Consider the following 24,125-nt stretch of genomic DNA (forward strand, 5'->3'; position numbering starts at 1 on the left):
GCAGGAATTCCTGGTGTCAGAGAAATGGCTACGACTATCACAATTAAAACAAGCAAATCCCTTTCTGTATATATAATTTTGTATAACATATAATGCACACAAGTAATGCAAACAATACAAATGTAAATAAATCAATTTAAAGAGGTCCTACTCTAAAAGCAAAACAGGGGCTTCTAAAACTGAAAAGCTTAATGAGGTTTTGAGAGTTGAAAATTCCAGGAGCTAGTAGATGGTGTTTTCTCATTGAATCAGTTACTACACCTAGTTGTGAGCAACATTCTACCAAAACCATCGGTCGTCCTAAATGGTATCTATCATACGTACATTAAACAGAGAAAAAAAAAAAAAAGAGCTGGCTAGTGAATATAATTTCCTTGCTAAGGGAAATGATCTGAAATTGCAAAATGTTATTTTATGGTCATATTGTTCTACCAAAAAACACATGGCATAAAATAATTCAATTTCTTCAAATAATTCAATATTTTATTTACATATATAATATTCAAGTCATGGATGGCAGATAATATCTCTGAGTGGCAGTTTCTAAATGTTGACTATATATTTTAAATAGAGCAGGAGAAGAACAAATATTATCTGTGCTACAAATGAGCCAAAAGCTGTCTTGCTTTTTATTTTGTTTGTAAACACACACACACACACACACAATCTTCCACCCAAAGACCTTGTAATGGAAGTAAATGTAAAAGTAGGTCATTTTCCCATTTGACATGTAGAGAAGAACATAATAGAAATATAAATTACAAACCCAGCTTCATAAAATGGGTTTTGTAGCATGAGCAGGAATTAAACACAGATATTAAATTAATCAAGCTTTTCAAATACGTCTTTTTTTTCCTGAGGAAAAACAGTGCTCACTGAAACTAAATTTTCCCTATACTTGTGTTCTGTTTGCTAAAAATTTCCTGAGATCTGGGGCAATGTATAAAGCAGCAATGCTGCTTTATACAGCTTTATACAATGCCCTCTCTTTGGAATCGGGAAGGAAAACAAGTGTCTAGCCTGCATCTGTATGAGTCTCCTCACCATCAGGGCAGTTATTCTGGAATGGTTCTCTTTGTCACCCCCTCCCCCCCCCCCCTCCCCCCCCAAAATAAAGGTTAAAATGCCAGTCTCTTTAGTGTTGGTACAACAGTTTTGAGAAGCTTTTGTGAAATCATTTCCAGGACACTATTTTAAATCCAAATATCCACCTTCAACAATTGTTGACAACACTGATAACAAATTAACGATTTTCAGCATAATTTAAGATCCGCTGACAATTTCCTGGCTATCCTCAGATTATCTGCCATGTGCAGATAATTAGTTGGTAGATTCACACGGATGTTAAATGTAGTCGGTATTAATAGAATACTTTGATCACTTCCATAATTCAGGCCATATAATTTTTTACCTTCTAGTGCTAGGCTGAATGAAAACAATTTGTGGCTCCAGCAAAGCAGCCAGTCTTGACTTGAAGGGAACCCGAAATGGGGAGTTCACTGCTTTGGCAGTGTACTGGGTCTGGCTGGGATGTTAACTTTCCCTGCGGCTGCCCGTACAGTGCTGTCCACTGCACGTGTAGCTAGAACAGCACTGGTATCACACCAGCGTTGTGTCTGCTGCTGAGCAGTACTGGCACAGCATCAGGACTCCCTCCAACCCTCCCAGAGTCAGCAGGCTGGGGGTAAGCAAGAGCTGAGGAAGGAACATCACCAGGGCAGCTGACCTAAACCAACCAAAGGGATATTCCATACCGTGTAGTGTCACACTCAGCAATAAAAGGTGGGGAAGGGGGGGGGAGGGGGGGCTCCCGTTATGAAAACTTCTGCCCTCTTCCTGAACAACAGCTATGTGTGTTGAGGCCCTGCTTCAAGGACAAGGTCAAGCATCACTTGTTGGTGGGAAGTAGAGAGTAATTTCTTTCCTCTGCACTTCCACACAGCCTTTGCTTCCCCCCCCCCCCCCCCCCCCATTTTTCCCCTTTTCCTTTTAGTTAAATTATTTAATTAATAGTAATTTTCCCTTAATAATTATTTTTCCTTTAATTAAATTGTCCTTATCTCAACCAGTGAGTTGGTTCTTTCCTTTTCTTCTTCCCCTCCTCTTCTGAGGAGGGGGAGTGAGAGAGCGGCTGTGGTGGAGTTCAGCTGCCTAGCGAGGTAAAATCACCACAAGCTGGTACCATGTTCCAGTGGTCAGTCAGACTCACTATTAAAAACAGTTGTGTTGCTTTGCTTTTCCTCTGAATTTGTCTGCCTTAAATTCCATGTTATAATTTTCTCTGCTTTAAAAAGCAAAACAAAACAAAACAAAAAAGTTTTACTTTTCTTTTTCCTGTCACCTTTCAGTCTTTCTAACAGGCAAAACCAAGTGAAACTCATTAGTTCAGCTTTCTTCCTTACACTTTTCTGAACACACAATTTTACATCACCGATCCCACAATTGGATGATGTACTCCACAGCTGGTCACCTCTCTGTGTCCTGCTTGCTTCTCCCCCGCATTTATTCACAGCTAAGCCATTTGTCTTGTTGACTAAAAACCACCAATCCCTTTCTGCCAAGGCAGAGTTCCTGTCAGGTGGCATCTTTGTGCATGAGGTCAAGGTCTGGATTTCCTTGCACTGAAATGCATGACGCTCAAGTCACTGGATTCCTGAGGTGATCCTGATTGCACTGTGATGGCCCTGGCTGCTCTGCCAAACTCCTCATTACCTAGAAATTTGTCAAAAGCATTTCAGGATCACAGATGGCAATATTAAATAGCACTGGGCCATGAACAGATCCCTTTTACCATATATATGACACGCAGTAATAATTCACCACTGACAACTATTTTTTGAGATCTGTGAGTTAGCCAGTTTTTAATTAGAGCTCACTAAAACAATTCTTCTGTAAAAAGAGTTCTGTTTGTCAAAATCCAAATGTTTTGCAAGAACGTGTCAATTCTGACAAATATTTTTAACAAGAAAAAGTCAAAACATTTCATTTTTACTTTCTTGATTTATTTTAATAATATCAAAACATTTTGTTTTGATATAAGATAAAATTGTTTTGACTTTATCATGTTTTCATTTCATTTTTTCTATACAAAAGTATCTTTAACATGCTCCATATTAAATATACCAGCTAACACATCATATTTAACATAAAGGCTCAAATGAGATGGATAAACATTATCCAAATGAAATATTGGAAATATGTTGGCTGTTCTAAGTCAGCCTGGAGGCAATTTTTAACCCGCTGGTGATTTTTGAAGTTATGAGATTTTGCTCCGATTTGGAAACTATCTCGGACCCTCTCTACCATCAGGCATGGTGTGTGGCTGGCACCCGAGAGGAGAACAAGGCTGTGTTTTTGGGCAGCAGCCCATAGCTGGGTTGGGCTGTAAGTCTTGGCAGTGGCTACTGTGATGCAGGGGCTTTCTGACTGCCTAAATATGCAACCTTGCGGGGTTTGCAAATATACAATTAGAGACGTACTAAACAAGGGAGAGCATCTGTGGTGACCTGACCATCAGGTACATTTAATGTAAGAAAATGTGCAGCCCTGGGCCTTCTGGGAAGTGCTTGTGTGGCCAGGGATGCGATAAAGCCAAGATGCTCTAAGTGATACCATGCCTGGGGACTACTGAGGCTTACTTTGTAAGATATTCATGCACTCCAGGTAACACTTCTGCACAGTAGGCAGCTAGAACCATGCTGCCACCACCTCTCAGCTCATCAGCCTGGATGTATGGCTGTGGGCAGGATACAGAAATACCAATGTGTCATCAACATCTCACCATACCTCACCTATCTGAATGTGTGTGTGTACATTCCAAAGGACCAAATGAAAGACTTCCAAATCAATAGGGACACCGAAAACTACGGGCTTCCCTTGACCTGGAGGTTAGATAGCATTTATCATCTTATGGTTCATATACGGGTAGGGTGAGGCACAGATGGTGGGAAGTTTGCTCTTCTCCCAGTCCCACGACTGCCTCTGCAGTGTCCTTACCAAACACCACAGCAGATTCGTGTCAGCGAATGTGAAAATAGACCACCAGGCTGGGGCAGGCCTTTTCCTGCAGGTTTTGGCTCAGGTGTAGGTTCTTCCTTTCCACCTACCAAAGGCACCTGCTCACTAGTGAACATGTGAAGGAAGCAGTCACTATTGTGCTGTGGTGAAGAGAGCTTGCTGTAAAACTTGCTTGTTTCAAGGCCAGGCTGGATGGGGCCTTGGCCAGCCTAATCTAGTGGGTGGCATCTCTGCCCATGGCAGGGGGGTTGGAACTGGGTGATCTTTAAGGTCCCTTCCAATCCAAACCATTCTATGACTCTAAAACCGTTGACTCTTAAATAAGCTCTGAGCAAAGCCACCGTGGTCCCAGCAGCACCTGCACCCACTGGGACAGTAGCAGCCAGGGGCTGCAACTCAGCCCTATGTGGGCACAACGTAAAGAGCAAGAAAAAATAACTGAGCTAATAGAAGCATGGCCATAAAACTCCTCTCCCCCTCCTTGTGTGTAGAAAAACAACTGCTCGGTCAAAATGGAAAACTTGATGAAATGGGCATTCCTATGGGAAATGTCTGTTTTCAATTCTGTATCCTGCACGAAGACTTAAATCTGATACTGTTTTTTTTCTCAACAAAAATATTTGCTTAAGAAAGTTTTTTTTTTTTTTTAAGCAATTTCTTTCCAAATTACAGATAAACTTTAAAACTTTTATAATAGCCAGCAAGTCTCTAAGCTGGTGAAATATTTGGCTGAAAATTATAAATGCTATTTTCAGCTGCAGTGTTTCAGTTTGTCCATGTCCAAAACTTTACTTTGAGATTCTGGAAAAAAAGAAAAGTTATGAAAAAAAGTTGAAACAAAATTGTCTTCCCAGTCAAAATTTTTCGTTAAAAAAAATAAAAATCATCATATCTGTGCAACAGCAGTCCCCATGTAGCAGGAAGTACTATGATACCCAGCAATATACATCCCCTACTGCACAGTGGGGATGTTGCTGGCAATGACTAATCTCATTAGAACTCAAAGTCCTTTCTCCATCTGTAAAATCGAGATGTCACCTCCCAAGGAAAAACAATCTTAATGCAGGCTACTTTGGAAATACAAGCACTTACAGTGTTTCAAACTCTTTGCAGGCTTAGATCTTAAGTGCCATCTTACTTCATTAAGTAACTACTTAATTAAATGAACAAAAAGCCCTTTCCTAATCAGTAGATCTTCTGGCTCTTACTGAATCATATTCTGAGTGATAAAAATTTATTTTTATTGTGTTTACTCTCATTAACACTGCAGAAGAATAGTAGCAATGACAGATCTAGGTGTTCTTTTGCATCAGGAAGAGAATTTTTACTGAACTTTGTTCTATATCTCCCATGCAAAGTCATTAAAACACATTTTTAATAGAGAGCCTAATTTTGCTTGAAGAACGTTTAATGCCAGTGATGCATAAGGAAAGTTGCTTTGCTTTACAGCATTCTGGCCATTAACAACACTGATAGGACAGATGAGTGGTTAGATTTTGATTTGGGTTGAGATAGCTGCCTAAATTCTTGGTCCTTTGTATTTAGGATATATCTTTAGGGTTGGTAGCAGTACACATGAGTTTATTGACAGACATAGTACAGTTTATAAACACAAAATGCTATTTCTTTCTTTGATTGCTTTAAACAACAGAAATAGATTTTTAGTACAAATTATAGAAAAAAAAGACAAAAGCAAAAACATTTTGCCAAAATGCTCATGTGAGGTAAACATTTGGAAAAGGATGTGGTATGGATGTATGGAAAAAGTGGTATATATACTTTTATGTATGTGTACTGTAGTATTATAGTATGGATGTTATGCAGATCAGATGATTAGTCTATAAATCTTCACAAACTGTCTTTATTTTTGATTCTTCTGGTAGATATTTTATATCGTCTGGAAAATTTGTATTTTTCTTCTTGTAGTCATCTTCTGTAAAATGTTGACTGAGAGTTTCTCATTCCTCTGATTAAATGAAATTTGTACCCAGAACTCTCCATATCTTTTTTTTTTTTTTTTTAATAAGTAACTTCTATAGCAGAGGAGGATACAAGTACTACGTTCAAGCTACATTTTACAGAAATACGTAAGAAGATACCTTAGAATACTTTCTGCTTAATTTTTGTCCTCTAAAGCAACACCTGTTCTAAATAATAATAATAATAATAATAGTAATTGCAGAATCACAGAAAAGCTGAGCTTGGAAGGGACCTCTGAAGATTATCTAGTCCAATAATAACAACAACAGCAACAACAACAAAAGGTAATTACTAAAAACAAACAAACAAACAAACAAAACTGAAAACAAGTGCCTCAGGTAGTGGTCAATACCAAAGGAATATATAAGAAACAAACTGCAAACAGCAAGATTACATCCACATCTGGAAGCATTACATGTGTGAAATGCATGTCTATTACCCAGTTTGTGCTTTACCCTTACTGTAATATGAACACATAGATACCCTTTTATTTATTACTCAGGAAAAGCATCTTTTTAAAAAGGATGTTTTACTATAGAGAAGCCTTCACAGGTGGCCATAATATCATGCAGTTCCTTACTCTGTTGGAGAAGACCCAACAGGCAGCCTGTGGGGTCTACCTTTTTTGGAAACAATGCTTCTGCTGCCTTTAAGCATGTTGAACCTGCACTAAGACAAAAATAAATAAATAAATAAATAAAAGGAACATCTATATTAAATTAATTCTAAGCTTCTAAGCAGAAACTCTGCCAGATGCTCTCTAAGGTCTCTGGGCAGTTCTGGAGCAGAGCCTATATTTGCAGGTGGACACAGAAGAGAGGAGTTACAAAGCAGAGACATTTTCATCTTAATTAACCTGAGATGTTGACTACATTTGTATACAGGACCTTGTGACTGTATCAGATGTGAATGGAGCGCACTTGCACATACTGAGGACAACACCCAAGAACTGGGAATTTTCAGCTTGGGAACCGTGGTTTTTTTGTGCTGAATAACTAACATTGGGCTGACTTCATGCAGTTCCTCACCAGGTGTAAGAGACATCAGTGAGCAGCAATCTCAGCAAAGGAAATATTCTTTTGCTGTGCAGTATGTCCACCCGTCTTGTTAGACTCTGGCTGAATGCAGCTTGGCAAGATGTTGGATGGTGTCCACCAGAGAAAACGGGTTCGACACCCTTGCATGAGAGGACTGCTTAAATCTGCCTGAGGTAAGGGTGAAAAGCTGCTTTCATCTGTAACCCGCTTGTATCAGATGTCCGGCTTTCTCAAACTTCCATCAGTTGCACTGAAAATTTCCATGCTAGCTCTGTGTCTGAAGGTGATTCTATTTTTTTTAAAGATAGTTGCAATCAAATAATGGAATTTGTTTGCTTGTTTTTGTTTCCAGAAAGACGAGATTACTTTTACTTTTAGAGTGGAGAACATTGCATTTTTTCCCCTCTCCATGCAGAATTTTCTGGGGTTATATTTTTCATAGCTGCTCACTGCTAAAGCTTTTTCAATGAGATGATCAGCTCAGTGTGCTCCATGAGGAAATAGGACTAAAACCTGAGGAGGACTGGCTGCCACCCCCCAAGTTCTGCAACATTTAGATAGGGATCTTACTTTATACCTAATTTAGGATTTGTCTCTGAACGTGCTTTTCAAACTAATCCTTTATTCTACTCCACATATAATCTAATAATGGTTTATGTCCTGCCGTGGCTTGAACAGCATGCAGGAGGACTGTGCTGGGCTAATACTTCACCGTATTCATTTGCTCATGTGGCTTATTCACACTTCTTACCCATCAACCACAGGTCTTTTAACTGGAAGCCTCCAGGGCAAGCTGAACTCACGTACGTATAGCAAGCTGCACAGCGAGGTCCCATCCTGATTATTTCTCTGAATCCTAGCACTTGCGGTTAAAGTTACACACAAACACAACCAGAAATATGAAGGTCTGATGATCTTCTGTAATAGCTTGTGAGAGGTTCTCACTAATTGCTTTAGTCTCATAAATTTTAAAATTCAAATTATAAATCTTTTTCCTCTATGAGTTTTTCTGTGGCCATCTCAGTGGCTTTTTGTCCACTGTCAGAATATTGATGGTAGATTTTTTCGTGACAAAGACATCAAATGCATGGTCCCTCGTCTTCAGTTATTATGTTTTTAAATAGATATTATTCTTCAAAACTGTCAAGCTCTGTGCTAAGTTTCTTCAGAGGGGAGCCATTTTTTCGTTATCTCTCTGGATATCTATAGCAAATACCTATTTGTTTAGATTATCGAACTAAAAAATAATTGCCTAAGTCTGATAATTAACATTTGTTGTGAATTTTCTGGAAAATTAAATTCTGATGGAAAATGAAATCTTAGAAAAAAATTAGGAAAGTATTAATATTGCAAAAGAGCTTGCAAAAAAATCAAAATATGGTTTTAGCTGATTTAATCCAAGTGGAAATAATTAATACAAAACACTTTACTAGGCTTACAAAGAACATTTAATTTTTCATCCTGCAATAAAACACTAAGCTACATTTCTCTTCCAGCATGTTGTTTCATTGAGACATTTGGGCTCTCTGCTATTCCATGAGCAAGGCTCCCTGGAGGACCACATCTCCCACAGAATAGAGTACTTTCCTGTGACTCAGCCAGCTGGTACGTTAAAGGAAGGGGAATCCCTTGAGGATAGAGGGGACACTGGGCTCTTGATTGACTCTTCATAAAGCCACAGTGCCAAAGAAGGCAAGTACTGGATACCCTTGCTCTGTTTCAGAATGAAACACTGCAGGTGAACTTAGTAACATTTGTTACTTAACATAATGTTGACAAGAAACAATTGATTTGGAAAATATCAAACCAACTAGGATTTATTCTGAAGACATAGAAACACTGGAATATTCTCAGGTATTCATTCTACATGACCATCAGCTCTGTTCCGATGCCTTTAGACTCAGGTCCTACCTAAGCAGTGCAACTCGACTGTTTGATCGATTTTACCAGTTCCTTTGCTCTGACAGACATGCTCCCAGTAGCCTTTATTGTTGAAATTCAAGTAGCTGCTTCCATGGGCTTGACAGACCTGTTTTTTCCCGTGTTTTCCCTTGTGCTACTTCAGACTTGGAATCAGAGTTTTCAATAGGGATTTTAAGTTGTTTTATTGTAAAGTAATTTTTCTCACAGTAATTTCTTGTTTGCTATTCCCTGCAATGGTGTTAGCAACCTTCCTTATGAAAGCCTTGTGGCTTTGTGTTCAATGGCCCTTGATAGATTTTTTCCTATCTGAATTTGTCAGATTATGTTTTAAACCAATTTGTACTTTTGGCATCCAGAGTTATCTTTACTTGAGCTTAATTATGTGCCACATGGAAAAGGGCTTCCTCTGCTCATTCCAGTTTAGTTGCAAGATAAATTCATTTTATGTCTTTAGGTTTTAGACGCTGAGAAGCAGCCACAAATCTTCCCCTACTGCCCTTCTCTGCAGCCAGCAGCATTTTGGAGATAGCTGTTGTCTTCTCCAGTCTGGAGAGTCCCAGGGCACCTCGCCATCCCCCATACAGATGTTGCTCTCTAATTCTCATCATGGCTGTTGCCCTATCCCTTCTATATTGTTATATCATTTTTGAGAGGCATGACAGGACCGTGAAGCAGATGCAGGCACATGGTGTGGTTCTGCTCTCTGCTCTGTTGGTTCTTCCTTCCCTCTTAGTTCCCGGTGTCCCATTTGCCTTTTCCATCATTCTGGATCACAGACCTGATGTTCCCATGGCATTATCCACAGTGACACCCAGCTCTTTCCTGAGTGATAATTAGCGAATCCATGCCCAATTGCAGTTCTTTGCTTTTCTTGGTGTTTATTTGCTTCTCCTGGCTACCTTATCACCTCCTCACCCAATAACTTTCTCCCACAGATGGACCTTTGGATTTCCGAGAAGCTGCATGTGCCAAATACTTCTGCTGCTGTCTTGTGTCACAATCCCAGCGTGGGAGCTGCTCTTGAGAAGTTTGGGAGCTCAGCTTGGCTACTGCTGCCCTGCAAGAATTTTCCACTCTGTTCTCACCCTGTTCTGAGTTTTGAAATGAACTGCGCTGATTCTTAAATACTTCTTAAAAACCATTGGTACCAAGTGAATTCTTGCATGTGCTTCCCTGCTGTCTCCTCCCAGCACTCCTTCTTGGTGAGAAGACACTTTCACCAGCTTTGGTATTGTTCCTTTGAAAGAGCATAGGTATTTCTGTGTAGTATTTTCTTAGTATTTTCTGAGATTTTTCCTTTTCATGGCACAAACCAGAAAGCTGACTTACATTCCTTGCTCGCCTAGTCAATCTTCGCCAAGATACAAAATTCAGTCCTGAACACAAATGAACTTTGACATTTTCTCTTCCTACTTTACGAGTTCAAAATTCCATGCTACCGGGGAGCAAATCCCAGAACAGAGTTGTTTTCTTCTAACCCCCAATGAAAGGCTTTATCAACACAGGAAAAACTGCACTACTCTTAAAATTCCTCTTTCTACCCTCCAGGACAAAATGCCCTGCTGATGCCTCTGCTCAGCCCAGGGCTGCACTTCCAGACAAGCAGTGCATACATCCCATGACTGCTTGGGAATGGGGAGCAAAAGTCATTGCGTCTATGTGGGAAAGAGCATGTCTGAGCTCTCCATGTCTGTTAGTCTTCCCAAATACACAGAATCACTCGTACTGTGAAGTCACAGTAACATATACTCCATTTATCTCCCCCTGTGACATGATTGCTGAAAGGAAGGTGCTGGGGCACTGCTATGCCTGGATCCAGTGATGGAGAAGTCTCCTCCAGGATACTTGGTGTTACTACCTGCCATCACATCTCATCGAGACATATGGAAAGGACAATGACAATTTCATGCTGTGGCCTCCTTTCCTTTTAAAAAGAGGAAAAAGCAGCATCCATAGAGTTGTGTTGTGATCAACAAAAACTTAACTGCACTGTACTTTTGCTGTATGCCTGCTACCACAGGCACAGTGTACACATTACCAGGGATCTCACACTGTTTATTTTAACCAGTGTGCAAAACCTGACTCCCTGAAAGAATGAGAAAGTCATGACAATTAATTTACTGCAGCCAGTAATGTTAAAAATCCTACTTTGTGCGTTAAGCTCATGATGTGCCTCAGCTATTGCTGGTTTCCCACATTCTAAAAACAATATAGCAGTCTTTCTTCATGTTAAGCACAATAACAGTGCGACGTTGCCATGACTAGGAGCAATTGTTAAACAGATCTCCTTATTATATATAATTACCTCACTGTCTAAGCAAGCAGCCACACAGAGTAGCTTAATTTTTCTTAAATTTAATTGAAATCTGACAGTATTGCAAACTCTCAGAATACTGTAACAAAAGGGCTCAGTATTCATAAAGTAATTTGTTGCTAATTTTGTTCGGTGCTTTGAAAGGTTGCTGGAAGTAGGGGAACACAAAAGAGAATATACTGCTCTAAGCTGGGATTTTTATCATTTTCTAAATGACATAGTGAATGACAGGGAAAAGCTGCACGATAGTGGCTGAGTGGGTATTGATGGCTGCTGCCGCGCTAAATGATGTACTGGCACTGAAATATAGTGAAAGAACAAATCATCAGTGACTTTTCTATTTCATTCTTTCAGGAAGAAAAGCCTACATCAAGAATTCCAAAACCTGAATTAGATTTGTTAAGAAAAAAAAAAACAAGCAACTAACCAAAGGAAACCCGCAGCAGACAGTCCTGGTTGTGTGCCCACGCTCTCTCACCCATAGCTGCAGTGGCATAATAGGCGGGGGCTCTGAAAAGCACAAGAGAAGTTTTGAGGAGATCCAGGTGGTGCTTTTCAAAAAAATCTGATGAGCTCTGGAGCATGGAGAACTGCTGGAAGTGGAAAACAAAACCTGGGTGGGAAGAGGATGGGTATTCCTTCTGCCTACCATGGTGCACCCAGCTCTGGTGTCTGTAGTGAAAAGCTGTTTTCCCTCAGTGACGGATGGGGACAAGCTCCTCCAGCTGCATACGCAGAGCAGGCAGGAAAAACAGCTCCCTGTGAACTCTGCTGTCCATGCCAGACTGAATGCGATGCGTGATATGTAATAAGCACAATACCTGCTGCTTTGTCTTGTTGTAGGGTAGTGAACTGGGCACTTCCCAGAACACGCTGCAAGTACTTCTCCATTTCAAGTCAGCACACCCTGGGTCTGAGAAGTGGGACCAATTTACTCACCCTGTGGATTGGGCATGCAGAGACACCTAGCCCATGCCAAGTGGGCACCACCAGCGCGTGTGCACTGGTGTTCGTAGGTCGGGCTCCTGGGCCTGCCAAGTTCAGCCCTACGATGCATCATCAGCACGAAATGCGCACAAAGTAGGTGGATCTTGATGGTCACAGATTTCTTTCTGTTGAAGCAGAGAGGGTACAGGGACTTATAAACAAGCTCAGCTGGGGGGCGGGCTGGGCCGTGGAGCAGGCTGGAAATTTCTAACAACCCGCACCCCTTGGCTGGCAGGGCTGAGCTCACTTCCTGCTGAAACCACAGCAGTTGTGCTCCAGAAGTATGAAAAGTGTAGGATTAGACAGGAGATGACCTCAGTGGTGGGAGCTGGACTCCACCCTCCTTTCTCCACAGGGGGTGATAGCTGCCGTGCAAATGAGTGCAAGTTTCCCGCTTCCCGACACGGTCTGGACATGATCAGTGACCTCACAGGCTTATTGTTGTTTCTTACTTCAGTCAAATTTTTCATTTGCATTTTTCATTTACCCATCCAATATTTTAATTATCTCAGTATTTCTTAAGCCACCCTTGGGTCCTATTATTAGCCAAAAAAATCAGGGAACTAAGAATAATCTTGCTTACACTGCTAGAGTAGAGGTCAGCTTTTGGCAGCAAAGATGTTTTTAGTTCTACTAATACAAAAATTATGAAAAGAGAGAAAGAGAGAAAGAGAGAAAGAGAGAAAGAGAGAAAGAAAGAGAAATAACGGAAGAAAGGAAGAAAGAAAGGAGGGAAGGGAGGAAGGAAGGAAGGAAGGAAGAGGAAGGAAGAGAAAGAGGAAGGAAGGAAGGAAGGAAGGAAGGAAGGAAGGAAGGAAGGAAGGAAGGAAGGAAGGAAGGAAGGAAGGAAGGAAGGAAGGAAGGAAGGAAGGAAGGAAGGAAGGAAGAAAGGAAAAGAAAGAAAGAAAGAAAGAAAGAAAGAAAGAAAAAGAAAGAAAGAAAGAAAGAAAGAAAGAAACGGACAATTGGAGTTCACATGACCTAAACAAAGAGAGCTCATCTGCAGCATTCCCTGTCCAAACAGGTCTGTATCCTTGCAGACCTTTGAGGGGACATCACAGCTCACTGTGAGAATGGTCAGAGGCCCAATATGAGGAAGGCAAGAGCCAAAACCATCCAGCAGTCTCTAAATACCGAACCATTCCTTGGGGCAGCTAGAGCAGTGCTCCTGATGGAGTCCAAGGAACAACATTCATGTAATGCCTACAATGTTAGAACCACCAGCAGGCTGAGGGAAGGAAATGAGTATGTGCAAGCAGAGCTGGAACTGCTGCCCATGCTCTGTGGAGTAGAGCATGGACTCAGACAAGCTCAGGGCATGCTGAGCCATCAGGAAAGCATGGAAACAATGTGTAGAGACAAAGGGAACCTTTGTGGCACAGCTCTGACCAGAGAAAGTGATTTTAGAAATAGCTTACTTCTAGCCCAGGTAACCAATGTCCTCACAAGAGGAATTAAGAGTCCATGTCAGTAAAAGTGAACGGGCATCTATGGCTTCGGTAGTTTAAATAATTTTTTCATAAATAAATCATTATAGTGGCTTCAGTGCCATGTAGTGGCTCAGAAATGCCATGTTTTGTTTTAAGGAGCTATGCAGTGAAGGAAGCCATTGACAACCCAAAGATGGGTGAACCAACTGCTTTAATAAGGACATAGTTGGAATGTTCATTTGGGTAAGCTCAGACCAGAGCAGCACACCTGAAGCCTATCCTGTCATGCCTCTCATTGAGTTGTGTGGAAGTGGGACCTGTGCATTTATGAGAAAAACACAGTGTCTGAACAACTAGGCATGCAATGGTATGCAATATCTGTCTTTTACTTGCTTTATGTGTTTTTTAGTGACTTGTTATACTGTATACCTTCTTGGTCAAACACCAGAAGGGAGGTGGGGGCAGACTAACCCTGACGGCGAGGTGTGTTTTGTGCCCCCCAGCCAACTCCGTGCAGTAGCAAAGGGGCAAATAAGCTTGCATGTGGCTGCCATGCCTTGCCTGCAGCCTTCAGAGATGAGAACTGGAGTGCTTAGGAGTGATGAGTGTCTTGTAACTTCCCAGCAAATTCACCCTCACAGGAGTCCACAACCAGCAAGATGATTCAGTAAGTAAAACAGAGATGAGTCAAAAATATTGGACGACAGTGTTACCATCTTGGCTCCACATTGAGGAAGCCTCTGCTGTAAAAAACCCTCACTCCTCAGAAAAAAAGAATAAAGAAAGGCAATACGTAAATTAGGATTCAAATCCCCCACGCAGCAGATTCACACTGATGGGGCCCAGAGCCTAGCAAACAAGCAAAAACGAGCTTTAGGTACTTGTACTGCCAGGGCTTTGGGCCTGAGGGAGAGCAGGTGGCAGCAGTCAGAGGCCATATTAGGCCAGTGCAGGTTTCATACATGTTATAGTGTGATCACCTGGGAACTCCCTTCCCCCCCCCCCCCCCCCCCCCCCAAAATCAGCGGCCTTAGGTCTTCCACCTGCAGCCTCCCTCAAAAAACCCTGTGCCCTATTTCCTTGAGGGCATAATGCTTTAAGGCTGCTCAGGGCAGTGTGAGGGCAATGGCTGCTGTTCTGCTCCTGGACATGGCATCACGCCTGGGGATGGCTGTTGTCAGCCTGAGTGTGGCAGGGAAGAAGCAGCGGGAGGCAGGATCGTGTCAATCAGCGACCAGCGTAGGAATATCATTAAGCAGAAGAGGTTAAAAATAGGATTTCACAATCTAGCGAGCGGAAATATCAACCAGATGGCAGAGGAAGGAAAGAGACATTGTTCCCACCCTCTAGGTAAGGATTTTGTTACTTCATTAAGTATCAGAAGGATGAGGAGGAAGAAGGCAGGTGTATGTCCCTCCACCAGCAGGGCATGTGGGGTGGTGTGGGCTGTGAGCCTGAGCTCTGTGAGGGGGTTGATGTTTGTCTGTCCCTGGTGGTGTGGTATGGCTCACAGAGCTGCTGTGGTCATGCTGATGTGGCATAAGGTGTGAAGCAGAGATGGTATATTCTGCCCGTCAGGTGCTGCATCTGCCGTGGGTGCTGGCTGCGTAGGGCGTGCTGAGGGCAGCAAATGGCATCCTGTGGCCCATGTGGTGCCTGTAGGCACTGTGCAAAGCGTGGATGTGTGGTGCTTGCCTGAGGCATGTGCTGACAGGCCCAAGGCTGCTCAGCTCTCATTGCTGCTTGTGTTGTGTACTGGTAACCTGTGGAGGACAGGGCGATGGGTTTCACCCCGCTGTAGGATGACGATGGGGACAACCATGTGGGTGAGAGACAGCTCAGGCTGGCTTTTGCATTGCCAAGTTGGTAATGATTTGTCCTGGTAAAGTGTCACCTGCTGTTACAGGTGGTGGTTCCTGGTCATTATAGCCTCGTAGGCCCTCACCTCCTGCTGGGAGGAGCTGTGCCCCAGCAGTAGGTGCCTGCTGCTTCCTACCAGCCTAAATGGCTGCGGAACTGCCTGGCTGAAATCAAACTTTTTTTTTCTTTTTTTTTTTTTCTTCCCACCCCATAAAAAAAGAACATAAGAATATAGTTTTCAGTGAGATTTCTTCCCTGGATAGGTCTACCAGTTGCTGCCCCAATATACTCATCCATGCAAAGGCAGGATGAGGGTGGCAGGGACAGGAGGCACTTTGCGAGATTATGGCTTATGCTGTCTTAAAGCAAACATGGGGTAGCTAGACCTTGCATCCACACCTGCCGTCCTGGAGAGGGACAGGCTTTCTGTACCCACCATCTCCTCTCCTTCCCTCTCCCTGAGCTGCCCTCTCCTCATCTCTGCTTCTGGCCCTGTGGTCCCGTCTCTTTGCCTGCTATTGTGCTTCTCATTATCCAGATGGTTGAGTAGGTTCAAAAAGCCATCACAGGGCAAGGGTCGCTTTCTTATCCTGTCAGGTCTGTGCTTTGAATTAGACTTCTCAGGTTCAAATTTGGACCTACGTTTAACTAAAGTGAATGTTAGGAATAAGGAAATGCTTTATGTAATACGGGGTGGTGAGAGAGGAATTGACTACACATTAACTCCACTGTAAGATATTTTATCTCTACATCATGGAGACACTTCCCACTATCCCCCATTCCTCTCGTATGAAGTGACATACATTGTCATAATGTAAACTGTTGGAAAGGTGAGGACAAGGCTGTTCTGGGACTCATTCGTTGTGCAAAAGGGTCACAGTCAAAAATAGCATGATAAATTAGCTTCTTTTTTGGACATGCTTCCTACGGCTTTTCTTTTAATTCATAATGGATTCTCTTTATACAAGTGAAGCTGTATAGTTGCATGTGAAAAGGTGTTCTGTTGAATGAATGTTGCCTAAAGGAATCAATACAAAAATATCTGATATTAATTTTCCAGCTACTATGACGGAAAATTGTGGAAGGAGGAGGGATCCTCTTGCAGATGGGCAAACCCTATGACTCCCTCAGTTATCCCCCACTTAAAAGCTATCAATTTAGAGCTGTCCTGTGTATTGCCCTGTGAATTGAACAAGCCTTTTCAGTCTTTAATTAAGGGTGACAAACTCTTTGAACATCACAGCATTCATCTGTTCATGTGTGGAAAGCCCGGTGTAACAAAAGAATTTAATCAAACTACAAGCCTAATAAAGACTACATTGCCTGAACTAAATGATGTTATTGCTGCTGCAGCTCATAGTTTTACATTTAAAAAAGCGGGTCAGAGTGTTCATTCATCTTGATTAGCAATGCCAACCTAATTACTTCTGGAGGAAACAGTAATTAGCTGGAGTCTCACCTCATTAATCATGACATTCTTCTAGCAGACTATTTTTATCTGATAAATGGCTTGGATTGGAACAAGGTGTATATTCGAATTCTAGTTAATTGTACACAGCTTGCTGCATAACATTTCACATTTTTATCATTTAACTGCTTCCTTCCTGTGAACCTCTCATCTATTTTTGCACGCTGTTCGTGTTGAATAAAAGGTGAACAGCCCACGTAAGGTATGTCAGCTTTAATTACAGATAGGAGTAACTGAAGGTATGTTCCAACAGCAGTGAGATGGTGGGGTCCCTGCCTGCATAGGAGACCAAAGGAATCTTTTTCTCAGGCAGAAACCAGCGTGCAGCTACCATTGCAAAATGGGCTGGTGATGGTTACTCCTAACAGAAACCTAGTCCAAGATTTTCAGTGGTGACTGATGATTAAACACATCCTTGCTCTTGAAGACAAATATTTGGGGGTGTCTCCATTTAGGCACCTCAAAGTCAGCGCACCTAAATTATCAGTCACTTCTGAAAGTATTGACTTTATATGGTTTCAAAATATATATTTATGAAAAAAATCTTTGCATTTATTTTGCATTTATTATAACCAACGGGAAAGCTTGTACTGCTTTTTGGGGCATGGTGTTTTTCAAACGTTGCCTTAAACAGCACTCAGAGATGTGTCTTAATTTGACAAAGCATGATTGCCTTATCTAACTGGAAGAACTAGAAAAGAGGAAAAGCCTGGATGTCTCAATTCCAGATTCTGTATTCCAGTAAAACTAACAGGCTCTAACTTCCTAGTGAGGATGACTGACTGGATTAGTCTGGGACTCTTTACTGAGATTTTTTTCAGAGGTAGTAAAATACGTGGATCTCTGTATGCTTGCTTCTGAAACCCATACCCACTGTATCTGTATTATTGGACTACCACAATGGAAATTCTCCTGCATAAGCCAGCATTTTATCTATGTTATATGGTAAATTAAAGGGCTTATGTGTTCCTTACTGCAGGTCAATCACTTTTCACAAGCAGTATGTTAACAGGAAAAAATGAAGGTTAATGTAAACAAATAAAATATAAAAGTTCCTCTTTCATTTTCAAGTAATGACTATTGCCAAGGTTATACTTGGCTTTAGTTGTATGCAGTGCCTTACATTTTCAAAGTGCACAAATGTTAACATCAGCTTTTCATTTGCTTTGAATAACTAGAGAAATTGGCTGTATTTTAGGAGCTGATCCATTTTCTAGAAGTAGCTCACTCCTCCATAATGAAGTTCACTCTTACTAATAGGAAAATGTTAGTGATGTCTGAATGCTTCCTGCAAAAATCTCTTGCTGTAGCTGCTCTCCTTATCGAGTTGTAGCCCAGCAGACATTGGGGCACTGTTACAGTTTGTCAGTAAAGGAACAAATATTGATGACACTTCTTGAGAAACCATCATAATGAACAATTCTGATCACTTCAAAGAGAACTTTTTGCAAATATACTTTTTAAGAAAATTATTTTTCATTGGGTTCTCTCTTTCATAGGGGTCTTTTTCAACTAATAAAAGAAAATGGAAGGACGTGGAGCACAAAATGGAGCACAATGGAGGACAAAATCCAGCATCACTAAAATTATAAAACAAAGAAACAACAAAAACCACAACAAACAAACAAAAAATCTTTATTTGTAAAAACATGTTATACACATATTATTTCTTGACAGAAAAAACAGTTTTGAGACACACCTTTTATTTTCAAAAGGTGGCAATTTACAACCAGCTCTATGCTGCCCTAATACAGCAAAAAGCTTCTTTGCTGGCAAAAGAAACCCTTGTCCATGCTTTTCTGTAGATGGGAAATATCTGCAGAAAAGATGTGCACTTGAGAGAATACTACGTATAAGTGACTTTTTTTGATCACCAATTATTAATTTAAGTCTGTTTCAATAATTGGTATTGTTTCTAACGGTTAACTTTGTTATTAGGATCCAATATGCTCTAGGCTGGTATCTTTGATTGTAGGTCCCAGTTAGTGTTATGCTGGAGGCAGTACTTGTCAGATGTTAGAAATTTATGAGTTTTGCTAATGAGTGTCTACTTATAAATTAATACAACCTTGGCAAGTCTCTAATGAAAATCCTAGACTTGTTTGCCTCTGTACTACTTGTATAGATACCACTGATGTCTCATAGATTCAGTCATAATCACTTCTAGACCATTCTGCATATCTAGAGAAAATTACTTTCTGACTTCTAATAGGTTAGAAGGAATTCATACTAAGTTTTAAATATTTAAGTAGTGTTTTTCTTCTGAGACCTCAAATGAATTTATAAACAATTAGCTAAGCCTCGCTTACTCTTCCTCTGATAGAGGAAGAGCATTACCTTGCATTGGCATTACCTTGCCCAGCTTGGAGGAGAGACTGAATCCTAAATTGGGTAAGGACGGCTTTCTCAAAATGGGGTTATTTATAAGGGGTTTTAGTGTGTAGGGCTAAGAATAGCCAACTGTCTGCAGCCACAGATCAGAAACTTTGCATATTGTGTGAGTTTTGACTTACCATGTGAGTGCAGTGTGGAGCTGAGAGCAGAATCCAAAAGTCCCCACTACCAGCTCTGTTTTCCAACCATGAGAAATGGAGTTGAACTTTCCTCTTGCTGTTGTGTTCTCTTCAGTTGAATTTCTTCTGGAAGTGGACCCTTTAATCCAAGGGCTGAGATGGTGTGACATCATGCTACAATGCTATTTCTTACCTTGAGATCTGTGACAAAGGGAATCGAGCCCCAGCAAAGTTGTTTCATTGACTGCACAGGTCATGATTGCCAAGCTTTCTGGCTCCCCAGCCTTTGTGACATAGGTGGAGTGAGGCACAGGTGAAAATGCTCTTTTGTTGCTTTGAGTGTGTGAAACAAGCTGTCTGTGCATGGCTGGGGGGGCCATGGGGAAGGACTGTGCAGCGGCAGGAGGTGCGGGATGGGCCAGGTCACTGCTCTGGGGACTTTTGTGTGACTTGCTTGCCACTGCCCGCTGCCACAGTGCCCCAAGGATTGCTTAAGCTGTTCTCCGATTTTCTTATCTCAGTTTCTTGCAGTGTAGGTCTTGATTCCCTTCTGGGAGGCCTGCACTACAGAACACTCCCACCATCCTAGTAATCTGCCAGTAGCAACATATTAGCATCCATATAAGCATCCACATAAGCATCCATTTTTTTTCCTCTTTTTTCCCTTGTTATATGGGATGCTACAAGTTTTGTGTTTATCCAGTCCTGCTGCTGTTATTACCCCATAGCACATCTCTTATAACATGGTACCAGGCACAGGTACTTTGGTCTCCTATGGCCTCTGTCCCAGTCCCATCCTGAGTTTGGCTCGAAAGGCTTTTTATAAGGAGTAGAAGCTTTAAAAATTAAAATCCAAGGACAAACTTCAGCAGCAATTTTGAATATTTTTTTTATGCTTAATGGCCAAGAGACAAAAGCAAACACAAAGTATCTAGATGGCCAGAGAGAAGGAATGAATCTAGGCTTATAAGCAAGGGGACAGGTCTTGGGTGCAATAATTCTTGTTTCCGTCTCTACCTTCTGATAGCAATATATATATATATATACATATATTTTTTTTTGGGGGGGGGGGGGGGGGCTAAAATTGACTAATGGCAGTTGAGAGATTCCTGCAGGCACGTCTCTTGCTCTTTCCCCTTGCCACAGCTGAGTAAAAAGCAAACAAAAACTAAAGCAAACTTTTGGGCAATTTATTTTTTTTAATAAATATTCGATTTTTTTTCCTGTCTGCATAAAGCTGAAAAAAATATGGTATTTTGAGCAACTGGATTATGGGGATGGAGGGGAGAGGAATTAAAAAATCAGTTGCCATGTAGAGGCAAGGTGACTGCATTGAAAATGCACAGGTGTAGTTTTACATTGGCATGACTATAATCAGGCTTTCTGTAAAGGACACTCTTCTGGAAAAGGCAAGTTATGTGATATTTCTGCTTGCCAAAGACTAACTCATGTCTCCTAATTTTATATGGGATTGAAGTTATCTAACTCACACCAGAAGATACACATAGTAAAACATGTATTTAAAAAGTTTCTAACACATTTTAAAATAAAATCTAAGGCACAACCTTATGATTGAAAGATTAAATCCTGCCCTAGCCAGTAAAAATAGATTAAAAAAATGTGAAACTATTTTAAGCATGGTGTTGGCTGTACTAGACAATTTTAGTTAGGTCTGTGTCTCAGTCTTGTCAGAGATTAGCATAGTCCAGAAGGCTGCAGTCAGTATGCCAAAAAATCGTAACAGCAGGGGTGATAAAAAAAAAAAAGTATTAAAAAAAAATAATACAAATCTAATGTCTACAAATAGATAAGCAGGTAAAAGTGTACCTGGAATCTAGATGTAAGATAAATATAAGTAAATATAAGCCTTGGAAACTTGTCATAGATTAAAAACAAGAGAGACTCTCAAGGACAGAACCCAGTCCTGGTGAATGCAGTGGGAGTTCTGGCATTATCTTCTTTTAGACCATTTTTTTTTATTATTCATAAAGAGTAAGTTCCCAGCTGGCACATGCTGTAGCAGTTTGATGTTTTTCCATGAAATTGTCTTTTTTTTTTTTTTAACAACATAGTATGGACTCGATATGAGGCCCTGCACCTTCTGCAATCTTTTATATCAGTGCGAGGAAGCTGGACTGTTGAGTGAAATTTTACAGGAGAAAGGCTTTCACTAGCAACAGGAAAAAAAAATGAGGCTAAACTTTGAATACTTGTTAAATCTGTTTCCCTCTTTTTTTTTTTTGCTTTTATGTATGGATTTTATTTTTTATTTTTATATTAAATTAAATTGATTTTAATTTATTTTTAATTTGTAAATATCTCTTCTGAATCAGTATTGCTATCTAAACTGAAAACGCTGCCTTGCAGGAACATGCATGTAGATAGTAACAGCCTCATCTGTGATTAGTTAGTCCCTTGCAGTGTACACACTTAGGAAAAAAATGTGGTCTCAGTCCCACAGTCTCGGGCCAAGAGAAGAGATGTAAAAGTGTCCGAAGTGTTTGCAAGACCAGGAAAAACTCAGTATCAATGAACTTACTGGCTGTGGCTCAGCTGAGTAAGAAGTGACTGACTTTTTACATAATGGCTTTTGAGCATATGCAACAGTTTGAGAAAAGAAAAATTTCAGTTCAAACTTGTGAAATCATCTCCCATTTCTGGTGTTGCACCAGCGTAATGGACTGAGACAACCTTTTCATGTCAAGCATAATTCCCGGGGGGCATGCTGTTATCCTACAAAATGCCAGGGCAATTCCTGGTAGCTGTTCCTCTCTGTAATAGTATATCTTGGCTGAGGCTTTTTCTTTGCGAGGTAATGTATATCTTCATTTTTCCAGGAGAGGTGAAGCAAGAGCGCTCCTGCTCTTCTTGATTTGTCTCATACGCAAAACGTTTCCACTTGGCTTCTCTCTCTGACTTGGAAGAACCTCAGAGCTGCCATGCATTTGAATTTTGGCTTGATATGGTTATTCTATTCATTTGTAGAGAGTATGCTGTAATTATTCTTTGCCCCAGGGGTTTGTTTGTACCGAGTCACTGAAGCTGAATAGCCCTTCCTTATGCATATTTTCTTTGCAGATATAATTTTCTCACTTGATTTATTAGTGTGTTTATGCTACTTATGTTTGATCTTGGTTATTAAAAAAAAGTGTTCATTGTTGCCCTGAGTTGTAGATAATGCCTGGCATCCATTAACCAGTTGAAATTAAAGTGCAACTTTAGACTGATCTAGTAAATAGGTAGAAGAGGTGGTGTAGGTTGAAGTGCTGTATGTGAACACCTTTCTCTTGGGACTCAGTAAGCACAAGGCTGACATTCTTGTGTAGTTTGGTTAGCTTCTGTAAACTTTGCTGCTTCTGAGTGTGTCCATGTTTGGGCCATAAAAGCTCATGGTAAGGACTGAAGGGGATAAAAACTGAGCAAAAGCATCCTTTAATCATCACATAGGGTGATCCTCAGAGGGCTTTGCACTTGCTGAAACCCAGTCTTTGCAAACCAATTCAGTCTGTTTGTGTTGGCTAGAGGGAGGCTGCAGTGCTTGAGGCCGACATCTCCTTCTGCTGTACCTGGGGCTGGTGAGAGCTCACTGCCTTGCCAAAAGCATTTTCTTTTTTTTTTCTGTTGATGCTGTGTGCCATCTCATGGAAAGGCCCTGAGGACCTACAGAAGTAACAGGAGATGAGCAACAACCGGGAGTGAGGAATAAAGGCAGGTAGTGCTGTGGGTGGGAACTGGTTCTCCCGTGCTGGCAGCGACAAGCCGCTGGGTGGGCTCAGGTCCCCCCGTAGCTGCTCCCCGAGTTAGCGCTCAGCACCTGGTGGAGGCTGGCTGGGCTTTCTCACTTCAAGCTCTGCCACTGAGAAAGGATTCCCTGGGAAAGGGGGATCAGGCTCAGAGAGCTGGACCAGTGCTGGGAGTTCAGTCCACCCCTGACAGAACCGCACTGACATCCAGACACAAATTCAACCCGCTGAACCAGACTTCTTTGTGTGATAATGCTGCCATATGCATCTGCGGCCTCTTTGCAGGACTGGAACAGCAGGAAACAAGAGGAGCAAAAATGAGGATGAGACTCAGCGTGCACAGATTTGTGTATCTTTGTACGCATCTGGTATAACTAAGTCTTTGTGTGCAAGGCACATATGATTTTGAAGTGTCAATTTGACTTCGGGTAACATTCAATAATCTCCTTTTATTCCCATTTAAAATCTGGCTTAATTAAAATGTACAGGGAGTTCCCACAATGAGTATTGTTTCTAAGCTGTGTGTCTCTTTCAAATTCCCAGTATAAACAATCCTGTAAATAGGTAATTAAAACCATCTGCTTCTTGGTAGCCCAGTTACCTTTGCAGCATCATTTACATTTTTCTCCCCTTTAACTCGTGGAACTAAACTGCCATAAATTCTTATGTTAGTGGATGAATCATTAAAAAAATGCTTGTGGCACATAATTTGTCAAGAAGAAAAGACATTTTCTATTAAACTTTTCTTCCAAATAAACCAATCTTTATTTCCACACAAAATTGTGCCTACAGAAGACAGACATGCCTGTAGCCTTTAATTCAGTTCAAGATATTTAAAAACAATGCAGTTACT

This window comes from Anser anser (genome assembly GCF_964211835.1).
Source record: "Anser anser genome assembly, chromosome: 1".
NCBI lineage: Eukaryota > Metazoa > Chordata > Aves > Anseriformes > Anatidae > Anser > Anser anser.